Source organism: Zootoca vivipara, chromosome 3, assembly GCF_965207765.1.
Source record: "Zootoca vivipara chromosome 3, rZooViv2.hap1.1, whole genome shotgun sequence".
NCBI classification, from domain to species: Eukaryota; Metazoa; Chordata; class Lepidosauria; order Squamata; family Lacertidae; genus Zootoca; species Zootoca vivipara.
Genome location: NC_142586.1, coordinates 80718772 through 80739825, shown reverse-complemented (window position 1 = coordinate 80739825; position 21054 = coordinate 80718772). Strand labels below are relative to the sequence as shown.

At 46.9% G+C, this 21054-nt stretch overlaps 1 protein-coding gene across 5 annotated transcripts in view; it reads right to left on the bottom strand.

Moving 5' to 3' along the window:
* The window catches only part of RASGRP3 (RAS guanyl releasing protein 3), a 54745-nt gene extending 34651 nt beyond the window's left edge, over positions 1-20094 (bottom strand). For 2 of the 5 annotated variants that reach the window (XM_060272906.2, XM_088666550.1), the window contains exons 1-2: positions 19769-20062; positions 18309-18392 (exon numbers count right to left, since the gene is read on the bottom strand). The gene's annotated coding sequence lies outside the window, so the exon portion shown is untranslated. Of the gene's footprint in view, positions 1-11623; positions 11762-18308; positions 18393-19768 lie in introns of those variants that run through there. The other 3 variants (XM_035108236.3, XM_088666549.1, XM_035108238.3) reach the window with 3 other exon arrangements.
* Between the last annotated feature and the right edge of the window lie 960 nt (positions 20095-21054).

Sequence of the window (21054 nt, the reverse complement as noted above, 5' to 3'; positions counted from 1 at the left end):
CCGCTGTGCAGGAATGCTCCGCTTGGCCCAGCTGGGCAGCGGGGCGCATGGGGGAAAAGGCCGCGATCCAGCCGATTTTGTGGCGGCAGCGGCGTGGAAGGTGCCTGGATGGCCCTCCCATCGCCGCCGTGCTTCGCACGGGCGCTCCGCTTGGCCCAGCTGGGCAGCGGGGCGCCCGGAAGAGGCCGCAATTCGGCCGATTTCGGTGGCGGCGCCACATGGGGGGGCCTGGATGGCCCGCCCACAGCCGCCCCACCTCGCACAGGCGCTCCGCTTGGCCCAGCTGGGCAGCGGGGCGCAGAGAAAAGGCCACAATTCGGCCGATTTCGGCGGTGGCGGCACGTGGGGGGGCGGGATGGCCCTCCCATGGCTGCTGCGCTTCGCACAGGCGCTCCGCTTGGCCCGGCTGGGCAGCGGGGCGCCCGGAAAAAGGCCGCTGTCGGGCCGATTTTGGTGGCGGCGGCGCGTGGGGGGGGCTGGATGGTCCTCCCAAGGCCGCCCCGCCTCACACAGGCGCCCCGCTTGGCCCAGCTGGGCAGCGGGGCGCAGGAAGGGCAGCGGGGCGCCTGGAATAGGGCCGCTGTCTGCCCGATTTCGGCGGCGGTGGCGCGTGGGGGGGCCTGGATGGTCCTCCCACGGCCGCCCCGCTTCGCACAGGTGCTCCGCTTGGCCCAGCTGGGCAGCGGGGCGCATGGAAAAGTGTTCAAACAATTCAAAGTGTTGGTGCTGATCTTTAAAGCCCTAAACAGCCTTGGTCCAGTATACCTGCAGGAGCGTCTCCACCCCCATCATTCTGCCCGGACACTGAGGTCCAGCACCGAGGGCCTTCTGGTGGTTCCCTCACTGCGAGAAGCAAAGCTACAGGGAACCAGGCAGAGGGCCTTCTCAGCAGTGGCGTCCGCCCTGTGGAATGCCCTCCCATCAGATGTCAAAGAGATAAACCTGACAGTTAGAAAACATCTGAAGGCAGCCCTGTTTAGGGAAGTTTTTTATGCGTGACATTTTAATGTATTTTAATCTTTGTTGGAAGCCGCCCAGAGTGGCTGGGGAAACCCAGCTGAATGGGCGGGGTACAAATTAATTAATTAATTAATAATAATAATAATAATATATTATTATTATTATTATTATTATTATTATTATTATTATTATTAACATCCACACCCAAATAGGAAGGGAGTGGCGTAATGCCTAAGCTTGTCTTATCAAGCTTAGGAAGCCTCCATGACAGTTGGAGTGGGGTGGGGAACTTTTTGCAGCCTGAGAGCCACATTCCATTGTAGGTCACCTTCTGGGGCAGCTGCATACCAATGATGGGGATGACCAGACACACATCACTCCATCTGGGTATCATCACAGTTCAAGGATACATTCCAGCTATGCAAAAGCACACCAGGAAGGCACAGAGAGAGGTATGACCTAATCTATGGGCATGGCCTGGGCAGAGTCCCAAGAGATGTGCGGAAAAGCTTGCATTGAGCCCCCAAAGGCCTCAGGTTCCCAACCTCTGTGCTAAAGTAAGCAAAGGGCCTTTATGCAGTCTGTACAGTTCTGTATTTGAAGCCATTTTCTCCTTGAAGGCCTGCCGGATGCAAATGCTCTGGATTTAACGATACAGAATCCTATGAGGGCAGAGCAGGGACCTCAAAACTGTTCAGCAACAGTCAACACCTGGTTAGCTGACAGAGCAAGACACACAGGTCACCTGATCACCATCTTCCCCCCTGTTGTAGAAAGCAGCATTTGCAACTGGTATGCAAATCTGTGTCCTCCTTCGTCCTCTTTTTCAGGATGTATTTTGTTATGTACTGAGCTGAATCCTAGAACAATAGGATTCAGAATCAGCGGGAGCTACCCAATCCAACTCCAGGTGGAAGTGAATCCGCAACCTGATTGGCCTGCTGGAGCAGCCAATCAGGCGGCTGGCAGAAGTGAATCTGCTACCTGATTGGCCTGTAGGAGCAGCCAATCAGGCTGCAGGCAGAAGTCAATCCACAATATAATTGGCCCACAGGTGTAGCCCTGAAGTAGCCAATCACGCAAGGCCCATTGTGTAAATAATGTATATAAGCAGATGGTTTTGGGAAAAGAGCGATTCGTCTTCTCTTCTTCTCCTTGATGAATATGAGCTGAATAAAGAGCATGAAATTCACTCTCGACTCCGAGTATATTTCACTGGCGACGAGGGTGGGATCCTGCTGAGCTGACCGCCACCACGCACTGCACCGCAGCACCGCCACCTGCTGCACCGCTGCATCGCACCGTGCATCCAGGCTTCAGCTCCAGGACCCAAGGAACCCAGAATGGCAACCGACAGCAGCTTCTTGCCATTCAAACCAGCATCAGGAGACTGGGAAGGGTACGCCGCCCGTTTCAACTTCCTCCTGCAAGCGAAAGAAGTCACCAACGATGCCATGAAGAGGGCGACATTCTTCAGCGTCTGTGGAGAGGAGACGTTTGAAATCGCCCGGGCTCTCCTTGCACCTAGAGATGTCGCTACCGTCTCTTACAAAACAATAATGGAACGGCTGAAGGAGCACTTTTCACCACAGCCCTCGGTGGTAGCTTGCCGAAATGCCTTCTACGCAAAGCGGCAAGCCCCAGGGGAAACCATAACTGGGTTTGTGACCTCCCTCCGCCAAGCCGCCCGGTTATGCAACTTCTCAGAGTTGGAGAACATGCTTCGTGACCGCCTCGTCGGTGGCCTGAGGGACGAGATGTTGCAACGACGCCTCTACGCCAAAAAAGACCTCACGTTCCAGATTGCTCTGGAGGAAGCCCTGGCAACCGAAGCCGCCGAGAGGTCAACGCAAGAGGCACGACCGGCCCCGCCATCCCAACCGAGGGTCTACCACGAAGACCTCACCGACGAATCCGAATCTGACAGGGAGGAAGTACACCGAGTACAGCGGCGCACTCAAGCAGCACACACACCACAGCAGCCTCGACGAGAAGGAGGGAACTGTGCAAGCTGCGGGGAGAACCACGAGAGGAGGACCTGTCGTTTCCGCAACGCAGAGTGCAGGCAGTGCAGAAAATTGGGACACATCGCCCGGGTGTGTCGGGCTCGACTCACCCGTCGACAAGCATCAGATGACCGATCCAGGAGCCCCAGGTCACACGGCACCATGCACCAAGGCAACTCGACGGAGATCACGGACTACCAGGTATTCCAGTTGCCCCATCCCAGCACAGAGAAAATTTATATAGAGGTACAGATAGAGGGAGCCCCATGCCGCATGGAGCTGGACACGGGTTCAACTCTATCCATAATCTCGGCCCGAACATTAAGGGAACTGTGCCCTAATGGGGGTCCCAAACTAAGGCCGGCCCCATTCACCCTCCGGGACTTCCAGAAACGTAAGGTCCCTACAATGGGGGTGGGGACCTTCAGGGTGCAATATCGAGGGCGAAAGCAACAATTGGACTTGCTGGTAGTTAAGGGCCCCTACGTTAGCTTACTGGGACTGGCATGGTTTGGACCTCTGGGGCTAGCCGTTACCGGGGTGAACCGCACTAGCTTACAAGTGGACGTGGACGCCATATGCAAAGAGTTTCCAGGGGTTTTCGATGGGGCATTGGGACGATATACAGGACCCCCCATTGCCCTACAGCTAGACCCCGCTGTACGACCCATCAGGCACAAGGCCCGCCGGGTCCCGTTCGCCCTGAAACCCCGCATAGACGAGGAATTGGACCGGCTCGTGGAGCAAGGAGTGCTGGAGCCGGTGCCCAACGCCCCCTGGGAAACTCCAATTGTCACACCCGTCAAGCCTAACGGTTCGGTCCGCATCTGTGCAGACTACAAATGCACCATAAACAAGGCTCTCACGGCCCATGCATACCCAGTGCCAGTGGTCAGCCATGTCCTCGCCACCCTGGCTGGGTCAAAAATCTTTGGCAAACTGGACTTGGCCCAAGCGTATCAACAGTTGCCTGTGGACGAAGCCACAGCAGAGGCTCAGACGATTGTGACGCACAGAGGGGCATTCAGAGTAAAGCGGCTGCAATTTGGCGTTAGCGTGGCACCAGGCATATTCCAGAATCTAATGGACTCTCTCCTTAAAGGGATTCCTGGCGTCACCCCCTTCTTCGATGATGTACTGATCGCCGGGCCCACACCAGAGGAATTTGAGGACCGCCTCCGCTCCGTCCTGCACCGTTTCCAGACGGCGGGCCTCAAGGTGAAGCGGGAAAAGTGTTTACTGGGAGTGCCGCAGGTGGACTTTCTGGGATTTAAGGTGGACGCAGAAGGGGTCCATCCAACCGGTGACAAGGTACGGGCCATTTGTGAGGCCCCAGCGCCCAAGAGCAAGCCCGAACTTCAGTCATTCTTGGGACTATTGAACTTTTACCATGCCTTCCTTCCCCATAAGGCAGCGGTAGCGGAGCCCCTACACAGACTCCTAGATAAAAGGGCCCCTTGGGTGTGGGGCCAGCGACAAAGGGCCGCATTCCAGGCAGTCAAGGACTTGCTCGTCTCGAACTCGGTCTTGGCACACTTCGACGAGAGGCTGCCAGTGGTGCTGGCATGCGACGCCTCTCCCTATGGCATCGGCGCTGTCCTGGGACACCAACTCCCGGATGGAAGAGAGGTGCCGGTGGCATACTTCTCCCAGACGCTTGCTGCAGCCGAACGAAACTACTCACAGATTGACAAGGAGGGTCTGGCAATCGTGAAGGGCGTAAAAAAATTCCATGATTTCTTGTACGGGCGGCCCTTTACCATAGTGACTGACCACAAGCCGTTGCTTGGCCTGTTTGCCCCCGAGAAGCAGACCCCCCAAGTGTTGTCTCCACGTGTCCTCAGGTGGTCAATTTTCCTTGCCGGCTACCAGTATGCACTAATCCACCGCCCTGGGAAGGCGATGGGCCACGCAGACGCACTCAGCAGGCTACCACTACCAGAAACAGGCCCCGACCCAGCGCCTGCGCAAGAGGTTATGACCCTGGAGCTGCTTCCCGACCGACCCATTCAGGCACAAGAAGTTGCGCACCATTCCACAAAAGATAGGGTCATCTCCCGGGTCCTGGACTGGGTGTGGCGAGGATGGCCCAGCAGCAGCCCCGGGCCAGAATTCGCTGGCTACACAAACCGCAAACATGAACTGTCGGCCCACAAGGGGTGCCTGTTATGGGGAAGCAGGGTCGTTGTTCCCCAGCCCCTCCGCAAAAGGGTCCTCACAGCCCTACACGAGACACACCCAGGGGTAGTGAGGATGAAGGCCCTTGCCAGGAGTTATGTGTGGTGGCCGGGGATTGACAGAGAGATAGAGGCCTGGGTCCAACACTGCCAGACCTGCCAAGAATCCCGCCCGGATCCCCCAAGGGCCCCAGTCCAGCCCTGGGAGTCCGCCCGACATCCATGGTCACGCTTGCACGTGGACTTCGCTGGCCCCTTCCAGGGAAAAACATTCTTCATAGTGGTGGATTCCTACACCAAATGGCTGGAGGTCGCACTGGTACCGTCCACTTCTACGGCGGCAGCCATCCGGGTACTACGTAAGCTGTTTGCAACCCACGGGCTCCCTGACACCCTCGTCTCGGACAATGGAACCGCATTCACGTCAGAGGAGTTCCAGACCTTCACAGCGCAGAACGCCATCCGCCACATCTGCTCAGCACCATTCCACCCTGCCACCAATGGCCAAGCGGAGCGCATGGTGCGGACCACCAAGGACAGCCTCCGCCGCATAACACAAGGGGACTGGGAATACCGCCTTGCCGCATTTCTTCTAGCACAGCACAGCACCCCAAGCACAACGACGGGCCGGAGCCCAGCTGAACTACTCATGGGCCGGCGCCTTGCAACTAGACTGGACCGACTTCACCCCGACAGAGCTCAGGATGAGGTAGTGGTGGGGAAAGGCAGGAACCCCCGGACATTTGTGGCCCAGGACCCAGTGTATGCAAAGAATTTTGGGGCAGGCCCAGCATGGGTACCCGCCACAGTCACCAAGGTGACCGGTCCCGTGTCGTACGAGGTACTAACGGAAGGGGGACAATGTTGGCGCCGCCACTGCGACCAGCTACGGCGACGATTCCCAGGAGGAACCCAGGAGGAGAGCGGGACAGAGGGGTCCCAAGGGGACAGCAGGGCAGTGAGGCCTGTAGAGCGAGAGGGGTGGGCAGGGGAAGCAGAAGCAGTAGGCACAGAGGGGCGCCCCGAGGCTGGAAGGACACCGGAACCAGAGTCACAACCTAGTGGTTCAGTGGCGCCAGACCAGACAGCCCCGGCACAGCCAGCAGCCTCGGAACACGAGCCAGAACCAGAACCCCTGACCAAGGAACACCCCAGGCCACAACGCACACGGAGGCGGCCAGCAGACCTTGGGGACTACGAATGCAACTTCCCGGGCAGGACTGGAACTTAGAGGGGAGGGGTGTTATGTACTGAGCTGAATCCTAGAACAATAGGATTCAGAATCAGCAGGAGCTACCCAATCCAACTCCAGGTGGAAGTGAATCCGCAACCTGATTGGCCTGCTGGAGCAGCCAATCAGGCGGCTGGCAGAAGTGAATCTGCTACCTGATTGGCCTGTAGGAGCAGCCAATCAGGCTGCAGGCAGAAGTCAATCCACAATATAATTGGCCCACAGGTGTAGCCCTGAAGTAGCCAATCACGCAAGGCCCATTGTGTAAATAATGTATATAAGCAGATGGTTTTGGGAAAAGAGCGATTCGTCTTCTCTTCTTCTCCTTGATGAATATGAGCTGAATAAAGAGCATGAAATTCACTCTCGACTCCGAGTATATTTCATATTTCCTCTTTTTGGGCAATGCATAAATGACTATTCTAAGAGCAGGCAAAAGGACTCTGCCTAGGTTTTAGCTGATTCTGGTTGAGAAGTTTCCCTGAGCTGTGTAAGGCAAGCTTCAGCTTTGTTCAGCAACCTTGCTTCTAACTCCAACCTGTGGACTTTCAGATGTTGGTGAACTAAAGCTACATCATCCCTGACCATGGGCTGTGGCTAATGGTCACAGACAGCCCAAGGGCCACAGGTTCTCCATGCCTGATGCCTCATCAACTAGGCTCTGGGGGCTTTTCTGCACAGCTGTGTCTGGAGCGTGGTTAGGTCAAACAGCAAAAGGTGACAATTGACATTTTGGCATGATAAGCTTAGCTGGTCACCAAAACACTGTCTTTCTTGGGACATGCATATTGAAAAATATAGCTGAACCCTAAACATGGATGCTCCCTTCTCACAATTAAGAGATGAGCTTTTAATTCATTACATTCTAAATCATTTTGTACTTTCTACCTTTCATAATGTGTCAGTTTGTTTGAATTATTCAGTCAATTCAGGTGAAGACGTTTCAGTTGATTAATTGAACAATTATATACCACTTGATAAAACTTCTTAGCTGTTTACAAGAGATAGTAAAAGTTACCGGTAGGTAGCCGTGTTGGTCTGATGCAGTCAAAACAAAATAAAAAAATCCTTCCAGCAGCACCTTAGAGACCAACTAAGTTTGTCATAGGTATGAGCTTTCGTGTGCATGCACACTTCTTCAGATACACTGAAACAGAAGTCACCAGACCCTTATGTATAGTCAGAGGGTGGGGAGGGGTATTGCTCAGAAGGGTGGTGGGAATGGGTGATTGGCTGATAGGAGTGGTAAGAGATAGTAAAATTATTTTAAAGACAGTTAAAAAACAACTAAAACATTTAAAATTAATTAAAACTAGCAGTAAAAGATTAAAACAAAACAACATCTAGATAGGACTGACTAAACAAAAATGTTTAAAGCAGACACTGAAAAAATAAAGCGAATGCACTAGCCAGGGAGTTTCAAAGTGTGGGTGCTGCCACACTAAACATCAATTTCTTAAACTGTGGAACAAGAAGTATGTGGCCAGTTCTGCAAATTGAGGCAGTTGATTTGGCACATATGGGGTAAGGCGATTACAAGAAAACTGGTCCATGAATCAGTGGATGACCAACCCCATTATCAGACCATTATTTCCAGAGATTTATGGACTTTGGCTGGATCTAGACACATCAAAAAAAGTTTTGGGAAAACACGTTGTAAAGCTCATAATAGGAAATCGTGTTGCTGAAGGATCAAACTCTACAGCACCATCTAGTGTCACAGTGTTATAATGCATTTTAAATGCTTTTTTTTTTTACTAGTGTGGCTGAGTTCTTCAATATATTTCTGAATGCTCTGATTTTCCAGTGCACAGAACTAGCCTTCCTGCTGAAGCCCTCATCTTGCTATGGAACAGTGACATGTGGAGGACCAAAGATATAGTGAGGAGTTGGTGCTGAAGCAAATTAGTTATGTATTAAATAAAGCACCTATTCTTGTACTGTAACACCGAGACCATGTAGGCGAAATTGACAAGTCTTTACACCATTAACCCATTCAGCTTCCATTTCAAAGCAAAATCAGATGAAGTGGACAACTTCCTGGATGATTCCACCTCAAATCTCCTTTTAAGTGTTACCCTAGCATGGTGGGAGCTTTTCCATGGGTTCATCCCATGGCATTAATGCAATTTGTAATACGTTGTAGGCAATACTGGTACAGCCTATCACATGGTTTTTCTGATGTGATCAGCTGTCTGCAAGGAAAGAGTGTGCCTGTTCCATAAGAAAGATACACATAATGAACCCATCCCCACACAGCTGTGGGCCATTGGGGTTTTTTGAATCTACCAAGAAATACTTCCTATGCTATCAGTGAAATGTGGGCTTAAAGGGCACCACATTTTGTTTGAGAAATGCAGCAAGAATCAGCAAAGTTTCCAATTGAGGAACTCCACAATACGGTTTTAGAACAGGTAGGTGTAGTAACGGAGGCAGGTAACAGAGAGGTCACCATCGAATGTGTAACCAATTCCTCCAAACTAAATGAGATAGTTCAGACCTCAAAGCTTGCACTGCACTTTTGCTGCAAGATCAACAAGTCACTAAGAATAGCAATAAAAAAACCACTTTGATCCTACACTGGGTGTAAGTGTAGGAAACTAGGAATACTGTATAACTCATTTAGATAAAGGTCACTTTAGGAATAAATGAGTGAATGAATGGAGTCACAACTGGGGGAAAGGACTAATGCGGGAATGCTCCTGGATCAGACCCGGTATGCTCATTCATTCAGCAGAGACCCAAATTAGATGCAACATACAATTGTGCACAACATTCCCACAATGATGACAATCAAAAGCAGCCTCAGGGGTGTCAGTCTGAGCGAAGGAATGGGGTGGTAAGAGACTTTCCTTTCTGGCTATTTTGCCTGCTTAATAACCCGTCCCATAAAAACTTGAGGAGGAAGGTTTGGGAGGAAAGATAAGAAGCACCATCTTGGACAGAGTTAAGATGTTCTAAACAGAACAAGGTGAACTACAACTGCTCTGTTTGTGTTTCAGTTTATACCAAAACATGAAGGCAATCATGCAGACAATTAAGAAAAAACGTCCATAATAGCTAAGTGCTTATCTGTTTTCATTTTTGTGTTGTTCTTAATTGTATTATAATTGTTGTAAATTGTTGCTTTGATTTTTTTAAAAAAATGAAACTGCATTATGCAATTATTATTTTTGTAAATGAATAAAAATAAACAAACTGCCCAGTGTATTCTTGGGTATTTAAGAAAGGCAGTATAGCCAAATAAGCTATAAACAATTATTGTGTGTGACACACAACATTGACAGTTAGTTTAATTGTACCCAAAAGAGACAGAAGGCGTGGGAAAAGTAACTGAAGACTTTTAAAATCACTTTTGTATCATATCTATCTTCTTAAAAGCTCAGGACAATAGCATGGATTTATCTCATCTTAACCCTGACAACAGTGACTTGAGCTTCATGGCTAAAACAGGAATTTGAATTCCCACATCCAAAGCCAACGCATTCCATCTATTGCACCCGACTATAGAGGAGAATCCCATCTGCATGGCTCCAATCTGTAGCACCGTCTGCCGTGTTATCACTTACGCCCGACTCCTTGACTCTTCTTTCACAGAATTGCAACATATTATAAAAGCTCTCATACACACTGATGATTACAAATCCACACAGTAACACCAGGAACAATCTTTCTAAGCATGGGTCAAGGTTGAAGAGTCCTGGAATCTGCTATGATCATTCTTGCCAGCAGAAGGGCGATTGAAGGGGGGGGGCGCATTTCCCCTTTTAATTGCCTAAGCAAATACCAAGAACTGCTCAGGGAGCTTAGCTTGTTTTGACGCCAATTGCTTCAGTCCATCCATTTATCCAAATTCAATAACTTGGCAATAAGTACACAAATGGTGCATTCAAGGGACGTGTGCTTAGATTTGCTCCACCTGCAAAAATAATGATCACAGACCAATTACCAGACTTGGCCTATGAGCTGATATATTCATACAGCACATAGTTATCTACATACATCTGCATAACACATAGAATCAAATGCCATTGTTTGACTGCCAAGAGAAACCAAAGGTAATGGCCCAATTCCAGAACAGGAAGCTCCAGCAGCCATAGGTACCGCTGTGCAGTTTATTTGCCCTCTTGCCCCATCTCAAAGGCTTGCACCTAGAACTTGACTTGATAAAAGTCGATTTACACAGCATTTAGGGCAGCACAACCTAACCTGATGTTGGTAAAAGGCTGGAGGGAAGGTTTTCTGAGCAGAGCTAGCATGACCATACAGGTAGAATAGAAAGGTGCTCGGGGAACCATAATTCAAGGGATGTTGGTAGAAGTTTACGAGTGTGCCCCTAGAAGCCTCTGCATCATTGTGGAAGGGCGGGGTTTGAGGTTCACTCACCCCAACTCATCTGCATTGCAGGGGGTTGGACTACATGACCCTTGGGGTCCCTTCCAACACTACAGTTCTAAGATGGAAAGAAATCTCAAGTCTGCCCCAGAATGGGTGGAGGAAAGCTATTACCATTCCTCGGGACATTTCCACAATGGCCTCAAGGCACATCCACACTTTACACTTAATGTGTGTTGAATGTACTTTAAAAATACGGTGTGGATCTGCCCTTAGTTATGCTCTCAGGTTCTGGAAAGGAACTGTCTTGGTGAACCCCAAAGAGTAGAAACCTTTCACGAGAATGAGACAAAGAAAAACCTACTAATTTGTTACAGGTAGGTAGCCGTGTTGGTCTGAGTCGAAACAAAATAAAAAAAATCCTTCAGTAGCACCTTAAAGACCAACTAAGTTTTTATTTTGGTATGAGCTTTCGTGTGCATGCACACAAGGTGTATCTGATGAAGTGTGCATGCACACGAAAGCTCATACCAAAATAAAAACTTAGTTGGTCTTTAAGGTGCTACTGAAAGAATTTTTCTACTAATTTGTGATGCTGTCATCTCTGGCTCTAGCACTATATTATGTTCTGCTGACCCTATTTTTTTCTGCCTATTTCTTGAAGGTATCTGTTTAGGCTAGACACCACCTGGTAAGAATTATAGATATACATTCCTTACAAGACTAAGGCTACTCAAGCTTACATAATTAAACTATGTTCTTAAAAGGGAACTTTGCAATGAGACTTCTTTATACAATTGCTTCATCCATGCAATTATTGGAATACCTATTCCTCTAGCTAACTTGACTAGCAATGAGTGCTACCTATACATTGTAGGTACCTATACATTTGCAGGTTTGGGAAGGGTACTCACTGTGTTCGGAAACCTTGCTCTGGGTCTGCCCTAGAGCCAGGAAGCAGCAGGTCAGGAAAACCTCAATAGCTGTTTTTATTTGTGAACAACAAATCAACAACTTGGCAGAGCAGCTGGGACTTACTACATAGGTTAGCCTTAGGGCCCAGCTATAAGCTATGGAGGGAACCACACCCAGGGACAGGAGTTTCTATTACTGATCAGGCATGTCTCTTAAAGAGACACACACTAGATACATGGGATTATATATAAACTGTGCGTGTCAAGCACATTAATTTCTTAGCCTTGAGGGTTAATAGGAGGAGATCAAATGTTTTGGGCTAGCAGAGCTACTGCTTTTATGATACAAGAAATGATATTAAAATACTCCGGTTTCTTGCAGCTTAACCTTGACTGAGTGGGCCTTAGACCTTGACAAACCTTTCCTTTCCTGAAATTGCACCTCTCCTCCCATCCAGAGATATCTGAAAACTAGCACCCCTTTAAAGTGCTTAAAGCCATCTAAGTCTTTTAGCACTTTTAGTTGAAGTGGTTGGCACTAGAGAGTCTCAGGAGGTTTCTTGAGAAAAACTGCTCCCCTTAACATTTTCCCACATAGTCCTATATATGTGGGCTATATTAAAGAATACTATAAAGATGCTGGCTTGGATCCTAAGAAATTCATGGAATAAAAGCTTTCCATTTTCTCCTCTGTCTTCTTTGAAAGATAAGGGGGCTTCTTAAACCAGAGCTGGCATTTTCACCTGGCACCCTTGGGTAACTACCAGGGCCCCAAAACCTGGCAGATCCAGCTGATGCCTGCCCCTTGGGGTGGGGTATGAGAGGTGGCTCTATCAGCAGCACCAGGCAGCTAGATCTGGCCACCCTTTTAATTTCCCCACAATGCCCCCTGAGCAAGCATTGCTCTGGGGTGTCGTGAGAAGTTAACAGGGCGGCTAGACCCAGCTTCCCACCACTGCTTGGAGCAGTGCAACCACAGTCAAATGAGCCCACCGCAGCCCAGTCCCCTCCATGAAAGGACCTATTGCCCAAGGCCCCTTCAGACCTGGAGCTGGCTCTGCCCTGAACAATGTGCTGTGAACTGCCCTGAGATGTATGGATGAAAAGTGGCATACAAATTTAGTAAATATTAACAATTGTGATTGGGCACAGAGGACTTACTTTAAGATCCAAACCCAATGCAGAAAAGCAATTACGTCCTCTCCTCTGGAGGGCCCTTCCCCAGTTATTCATATGAATTCATAACAGCCATCAACCATCAAAAAGGGCTTTTTAAGGATGTTAATGTATATTTGGGTTACTATGAACTCATCCACCATGAGTCCTGCAACCAAAGTGCACATTGTGCTTAACCCAGAAAGTGTCCTTAAGGAGCGTGACTTTTTTTTTTTTGAAAACTTGGTCCTTGTGCTCTACTCCCACCCAACAGTGTTTTTGTTTGTTTACTTTTTTGTTTTAAATTATATTAGCTCAAAGGAAAAGCTGCTGCCAGATTGGCTGATCTACCTCACTGGTCCATACACCACGCAATAGGGCTTTGATGGAAATAAGAGTTAATGAAAGCAGCTCCAGTATCACCAGGCAGGACGTTTTAAAAATATCCAAGTGTGATTAAGATGCCAGCTATAAATAAATCAGCAGTTCTCACATTAAGTGGCTGAGCTTAAAGGCATCTGGAGGACATGATGGAAAGTAAAACTTTCTGCAGATATGGCAGCCCTGGGGCACTAAACTCAGGCAGCATGAAATGTCTGCTACCATCATATGCAGGGTCTGGTGATAAAGTCTGAATTCAACAAAACAAAGGCTTTTGCTCTAGGCTAGGGGATGGCCAAGGGCTTCACATGCCTTTTCCCCATTTACCTCTTTGGGGAATTATTATTATTATTATTATTATTATTATTATTATTATTATTATTTATTACTACATTTTCTTATCTGTCCTTCACCATGAGGTTCCAGAGCACATTACAACAGTGTGAAGAGGCAATGCTAAAGGACAGCATGAGACCTAAAAATAAATCTCAGTTGTTTGCTCATCAAGAAGTATAAGCTAAAACCCAGAGGTTTCCTTTGCTCTATTGCTCTTCCACACACCCAGATTTAAGTGAATGCTGAAAGCCGGCTTGAAATCTCCAGCAGGATTGTGTTCTTTCAGAGAGCTTTCATTCTTGGAAGTCCATGCTCACAGTCTGCTGCAGTCACCAATATGTGTAACCGGTCAGGTCATCCTGGTAGACTAGGAGCAGAGCCAGATTTATGTATAAGCTAAACAAGCTATAGCTTAGGGCCCCACTCTCTTGCCCCCCCAAAAAATTTTTCTACAGGAAAACAACAACTGGATTTACATTTCCAAAATAGGATAAAAAAACAAATAAAAACAAATAAAATAAAACCTACATATGGCAACACCATTTAGGTTCATAAATTACCATATAGCATATAGGTAAAGGTAAAGGGACCCCTGACCATCAGGTCCAGTCGTGACCGACTCTGGGGTTGCGCGCTCATCTCGCATTATTGGCCGAGGGAGCCGACGTACAGCTTCCAGGTCATGTGGCCAGCATGACAAAGCCGCTTCTGGCAAACCAGAGCAGCACACAGAAACGCCGTTTACCTTCCCGCTGTAGCGGTTCCTATTTATCTACTTGCATTTTGACGTGCTTTCGAACTGCTAGGTTGGCAGGAGCTGGGACCAAGCAACGGGAGCTCACCCCGTCACAGGGTTTCGAACCGCCAACCTTCTGATCAGCAAGCCCTAGGCTCAGTGGTTTAACCACAGCGCCACCTGGGTCCCAATATAGCATATATTCAACACAAAAAACAGCAACAATTTGTTGTTGACAAAGGAGAGCTGGACATATAAAGGGCCCCATTACCTTCAGTAAGCTTAGGGCCTCATCAAACCTAAATCCGGCCCTGACTAGGGGTGCAGAAAAGGATCAGGCTGGTGGGCCAAACTGCAAGGCCTAGATCCAGCACTTAAGTTAGGCTTGATGTTCACAATGGGTTTGCCACGAGAAAGCTGCCTAAGACCACTATATTCCATTATTATTAATAATTACTGCCATCACCACCATCACCTGATGCAAAAAGGGCCTTTGAATATATTTGCATACTGTTACAAAATGCAACAGTTGGATATAATCCAAGGTTTTTTTTCTTTTTCTTTTTTAAAAAATACAGCAGAGGCTCTGCATAGCAATTTATTTCATGTGAATCGACTCCCAATACGAATAATCTGGAGTGTCCTTTAGGTGGGCTTCAGGCTACATGCAATTATTCCTCAGGAGCCTTTCTTTCTCTGGTTATTGTGCTATATACACATTAACTACAACAAACATTTTTAACACTGGTTTTGGAATGCAGTGTTGAATATATCCAAGTATTAAGCCTTGTTGTGAAAGACAAACTTGGAAAGAGAGGCATTTTTTTTTTAAAAAAAGAGAGCGTTAAAAGAGGCCCTCCCATGTGGCTTGTCCTCCTGTCCCTAGACTTTTATGGTGATGAGGACTAGGTGATATGGAGTGTTCACAGATGCTTCTGCATGGAATCACTGCCCCACTAAGGCCTTTCCACAAGCACCCATGTCACACACAGCCACATTGCACAGGACAGCCCAGCATTACAAAGGAACATGTAAACACATGCATACACACACCACCACAGACCCTGCAGTCTTGTGACAGGCAAGCACCCTTCGATCCACAACTGGAGGTATTTTCTAACCACACCATGCAGTGTAAGTCCTTGGTGTTTAAGTGGAAAAGAGGTTTAATATATTACTAGTCTGCTCAACCAACATGGAAAAAGAGCTCATGTCATTTCCTAAGTCAGGTGGGTCCCACAGTTCATCAAGTGTAGCATGATTAAAATTCCACATAAACAATGTCAGACCGTTAGAAGAAAGGGCCTTTTATTCCTGCCTTGCTCCCATTCCCAGTCCAATTCATAATCTATTGTCATGAGACATTTATGTATGGATACAGCCAAGAAACCTTTTCCACCACTCTTAAAGATAAACATGTTTATTTCCTTTCGCATTAAGCCCTTTTGCTGTTTCTGAATTTGTAAATCTATGTATTACTGTTGCCAGCTACAGCATAAAAGGACCTTTTTCATCCTGAGAGACCAGAACAGGGGTAGTTAGTGCTGTCTGAAAAATGATATTGTAGCACTACAAAAGGTACAGAAAAGAGTATCTAAAATGGCCAAAGGGCAGAAGCAAATCCCCAGAAGGACCTGCTACAATAAAAAAAGACAACACGAGAGGGGTTTCTAAAAGAACACATGGGTATAGAAAGTAGATCAGGGTCATTTCCTTCTCTCTCAGGTTGATAAAATGAAACTGATTTAGCAGAATATTCAGGATGGACAAACGAAATGACTTTTTCACACAGTGAGTAATTAATACGTGGAACAAGCCATGGCGATGACCACTAGCTTAAAGGTAAAGGGGCCCCTGACCATTAGGTCCAGTCGTGACCGACTCTGGGGTTGCGGCGCTCATCTCGCGTTATTGGCTGAGGGTTATGTGGCCAGCATGACAAAGCCGCTTCTGGCGAACCAGAGCAGCACACGGAAACACCGTTTACCTTCCCGCTTGGAGCGATACCTATTTATCTACTTGCACTTTGACGTGCTTTCGAACTGCTAGGTTGGCAGGAGCTGGGACCGAGCAACGGGAGCTCACCCCATCACGGGGATTCGAACCGCCGACCTTCTGATCGGCAAGCCCTAGGCTCTGTGGTTTAACCCACAGCGCCACCCGCATCCCATTGACCACTAGCTTAGCTGACTTTAAAGGGGATTAGGCAAATTGATGGAGGTGTCTATCAAAGGTGGCTACTCCCCTCCAGGCTCAGATGCTATTTGCTGTATGCTGTCTCTGTTACCAATGCCATAATTAACACTCATGCTTTCAAATCACAGCTTTTTTGCCTTAGTGGCTTAGGGCACTATATGTGCTATACACATAAATTAGTAGGACATTTAGGAATAGTACATTGACTCTAAAAATGCCCAAGATTACAGGGCTTGAATAAATGTTGGCGTATTTATATTAGCAGGAAAACATTTTAGAACAAGTGCTTTCCTACGGTATCTGTGCATAGCCATCCTGAGAGCACTTGTGCAAGTTTTCCAAAGGAAAAACAGGATTCAACTGTAATAAATAAGCGAAGTGACCTAAAACCAAGACAGGTTAAAAACAATATCCTCATCATTTCATTATAAGACTTCCAATCTACAATTAGCTCATAATGCAACCTCAGGCCTAAGTCATCCAGAAGGGGCCAGAGGCCAGGCAGCCTGAGGCCTTATTGTATTCAAGGCTCAGAACCTCCCAGGACCAACTCGAAAGCATTACCATCCTATACCTTGGCCTCAGCTTTCCACTGACAGAGGCCAGGACAGAAGGCCAATTCCCAAAGCGTTGCCTTGACAACAGCAGACTTCAAGCAGGCCAATATCCCACTAGGACAGGTCAGAGCAGCACCCCTATTTTCCGTTCTTTATCTGCCACCAGGCATATATTGCAACAGGCAACTAATGTGTAGCAGTACAACGGTAAGCCCAAAACTCACCAATGTGTGTGTGTGTGTGTAAAAAAAAGACACCATCTGCTACTTTAGCAAAACCATATTAGTCACATGATTCAGTAAAAAAAAAAGGCAAACAGTCATAATATTTGCCATAGCATGGGGATGGCACTGAATCTTTTTATTGTTCAACTCCCTATGTAATCCCCTCTTTAAAGTCATGAGACTACCTCCTAGTCAGGCACAAGACGAGATACGCATCTGGAATGAAGAAACCAAACAGTTCTACTTTGCTGTCAGCTGAAACTCACAGGCTGGGATCCAAGGAGCTGTCTGAGATGCAGCCAAGAGTGGAAGCCTCCCCAGTGAGTTTCTCCCCTTTCTCCTCTTTTCCCCCCTTAAAAAACCCTCATTCACTTTGAATGACAGAACCGCTACCATATCTTAAAGGGCTTTGAAGAACCTCTCAGTTTCAAAACCTTGCCGTGCAACTCAGGGAGCTGCTGTTTAAGAACAACTAACCCAAACAAATGCCTTGAGCATATGGAACTGATGTGGTTCTTTCGGTCCTGGCCAATATGTGTGCATGCTGGTTTCCATTAAAAAGCTTCATGTTTTCTTCTTCAGAAACCTGCCTGAGAGACTGGCATGTGAGGCTGTAATTGGCCTGATCTTCCTTTAGCTATATGAAACATTGCCTCGCAATGCATTGAGGTAGCTCTGGCACTGGTTATAATCCATGTTGGATAAATGAGGCATCCATGTTCAGAAGTGGCTTCTGAACTCCAGATGCTGAGAACAAACAACAGGGGAAGGATTTCACTTTCATGCCTCGTCAGTGAGCTTTCCAAAAGCTCCCAGCTATTATTATATCACTTACAACCAGTGGCTCTGTCACTGGCTCCTGCTTCTGCCCTACCACCGGTTCTTACAATCTACCAGATGACCTCATGTCCCATTCATAAACACTCATTTTTGCTACTAGACGCCACAGTTACCATCATGTGATGGTACAAAACCTGAGGTGGGGGTGGGGGGAAACCACACCTTTAAATTGTGACATTACAGCTGGGTAGCACAGCTCCAGTTCGTGCGTGTCCCTCTCTTTTTAATGCGTACTCAGTAATATGAAATAAATTTCCTACCTTCAACTTCAAGAGATGGTTTCTCAGAGGGAAAAGCAAACCTCCACCCAAAAGTGCATCATGATTAAACAGAGAATGCGAAGCCTAACAAGAAGAATAAGAATGAAAACAGATGAGCTATCTTGCTAAGGGGCTGCCTGGTAAGGACCATTTCGCATGCCAGAGATGGGCCGCCACATTTTATGCAGCACCAGACACCTCCTGAAGTTGCTCATTTCTTCCTGTTTACTTCCTCCTTGTTTTTCCTGGCTTTTAAAAACGCTTCCCTTCCCTCTCTAGTTTCAGAACTATTGAAAGGGGTAGTAACTTATTTGAGACAGCTTTTTTTCCCTAATTGTATGGCTTGGGGAAATAGAAGTTATTTCCCTGCTCTCTGAGAACTAATTGGTGGACTCCTGTTCTGTGTGTGTAGCAGAGGGGTGGCCTGGGGGCTGAATGTGGCTTTCCAGGCCTCTCTATCAGGTCCTCAGAAATCTCTCCTCACCACAAACCCTCTTCTCAGGCTGCATCCCTCACTGGCTCTGCTCCATACCCCAAATATTTTGTCTTTGAACCCTGATAATGCCTCTTTTTGCTTGCCTGGATGGAGGATAGAGATGAGGAAGTGAGTGTGAGTAGAAACTAAACCAATGTACACAGGTAAAATTGACATTTGTTCCACTCACATTTGCCTCTTAGCTCACCAACCACCATAAAGTGGCCCTCAGAAAATTGCCCAGACAGGAATCCAGCCTTCAGGCTGAAAAAAAGGTTCCCTATCCCTGCACAGTCTGTAGCACACAAATGTCAGAAAGGATTTGCTCCTGAGTAGGGCTGCATAATCTTGGGGATTTTATTCATGGTGGAAAATGAAGCACTCCTAGATTTAACTAGAGATCTCAGGAGGGAAATGTAAAAGAAAGAAATCTAGAGCAATTGTGGTGAGGGGTAGACTGATGACCCCCAAAAATAATCACCAAGAAGTAAAATAGGGACAAATCATTGACTAACCAGGGTCATGCACCACAAATAAAAAGAGAGCTGGAGTATATCTGTTGTTAATTTAGAGGCATCAGTGCCCTTCAGAGAGGACAGTAGATGATTTCCTCATTGCAGATGTGTGATTCTTTCACAGGAGCAGCTGTATTTCTGACTGACCAATGTTATCGATTGATTTATGGTTATAAACAATTAAATGGGCCCTCTCACTCTAAACTTAATTGATCTGTGTTGATAATATTTCTGTAGTTATTGTGAGGTACACAACAATGGTCTTACAACACACTTACTTTTTTAATGATGTTTAGGCTTGACTGTAACCAAGAGCAAATACCCTTCTACAATCTCTCTTCCCCTTTAAAAAATGGTATACTATGACCTTATTTAGTAATTAGTTATCCAGACCTTAGAGTTACTTGCATCTCTCTGTTAAGCCAACAAACAAACAAACAAAACTCTGAAATGCAGGTGCGGACACTTACCTCTGTGTGTGTGTAATTGATGTGGAGGTCTTTCGGGTCTGACCAGTTTCTCCTCCTTTCTGCTCTCTATAACGTTGAACAGCTAAGGGGTTTCTTCTTCATTCCATCACCCTTCTCATTCAAGGCCCTCTTTTGAATATTTCTGAAGGACAAACAAAAGAATTGTGCTCAGATCACATTCTCTGCAACAATGGCAAAGCTTGCAAGTTTGGAGGCTCAATACCTTCCAAAATGTTTGGCGAAATGGCAGCCACACTTCCTCCTATTCTTTCCTGACTTGGTTTTCCTGCCTCCAAAGAGCTTTTTCCTCTTCTTGTACTATTAATAGGGCTTCCCTAGCACAACCTATAGCAGCAGCAAAGGCAGGCAGGAAATGCAGGACAAGCTGAGGAGAGACCTCCCCCAGGCTTGCCATAATATGAAATGAAACTTGCAAACAACTCATATTACACGCTTGTATTTTACACAACCAAAACAACATTCATGGGTTTTGTGCGGAGCTTCCAATTATAATCAAAAGTTATTTATATGCTGCTTTTCCAAGATACGCTCAAAGTGGATGCCAATAAGAGCAAGAAATAACTACCCTGTTTCTCATATTTTAAGACATACCCATAAAATAAGCCATAGCAGGATTTTTAAGCATTCAAGGAATATAAGCCATACCCCGAAAATAAGACATAGTGATAGGCGCAGCAGCAATGCCGGACGCGGCAGGAGGAGGAGGAAAAAAATAAGACATCCCTTGAAAATAAGCCATAGTGTTTTTTTTGAGGAATAAATAAATATAAGACATGTCTTATAATATGAGAAACACGGTATAGTATAATAGAAACAATTTTTTTTAAAAAATCCTTCAAGCAGCACCTTAAAGACCAACTAAGTTTTTGTTTTGGTATGAGCTTTCGTGTGCATGCACACTTCTTCAGATACTACTGGAAGGATTTTTATTTTATTTTGTTTCGACTACGTCAGACCAACACAGCTACCTACCTGTAACTATAGTATAATAGCTTTAATTAAAATAAACCTATCAATATATTCAATGTAGTATTTAAAATCCACACTAGCAAGTTAACAAAAAACATTTAGGACTGCCCTACAGGTATGAAAAACATCATAGGCACATGCAACAGCAGCTTTTTGTCACTGGAGTCAGTCAGGGGTCTGTCTACTGAGGACAGGCCAGGTGGAAATAAGACCAGGAAGTCAGGCAAGGCCGGCACTTGCAGGACTCACAACTAGATGGTCTCTAGGTCACCTAGACAACCATTAACACCAACATC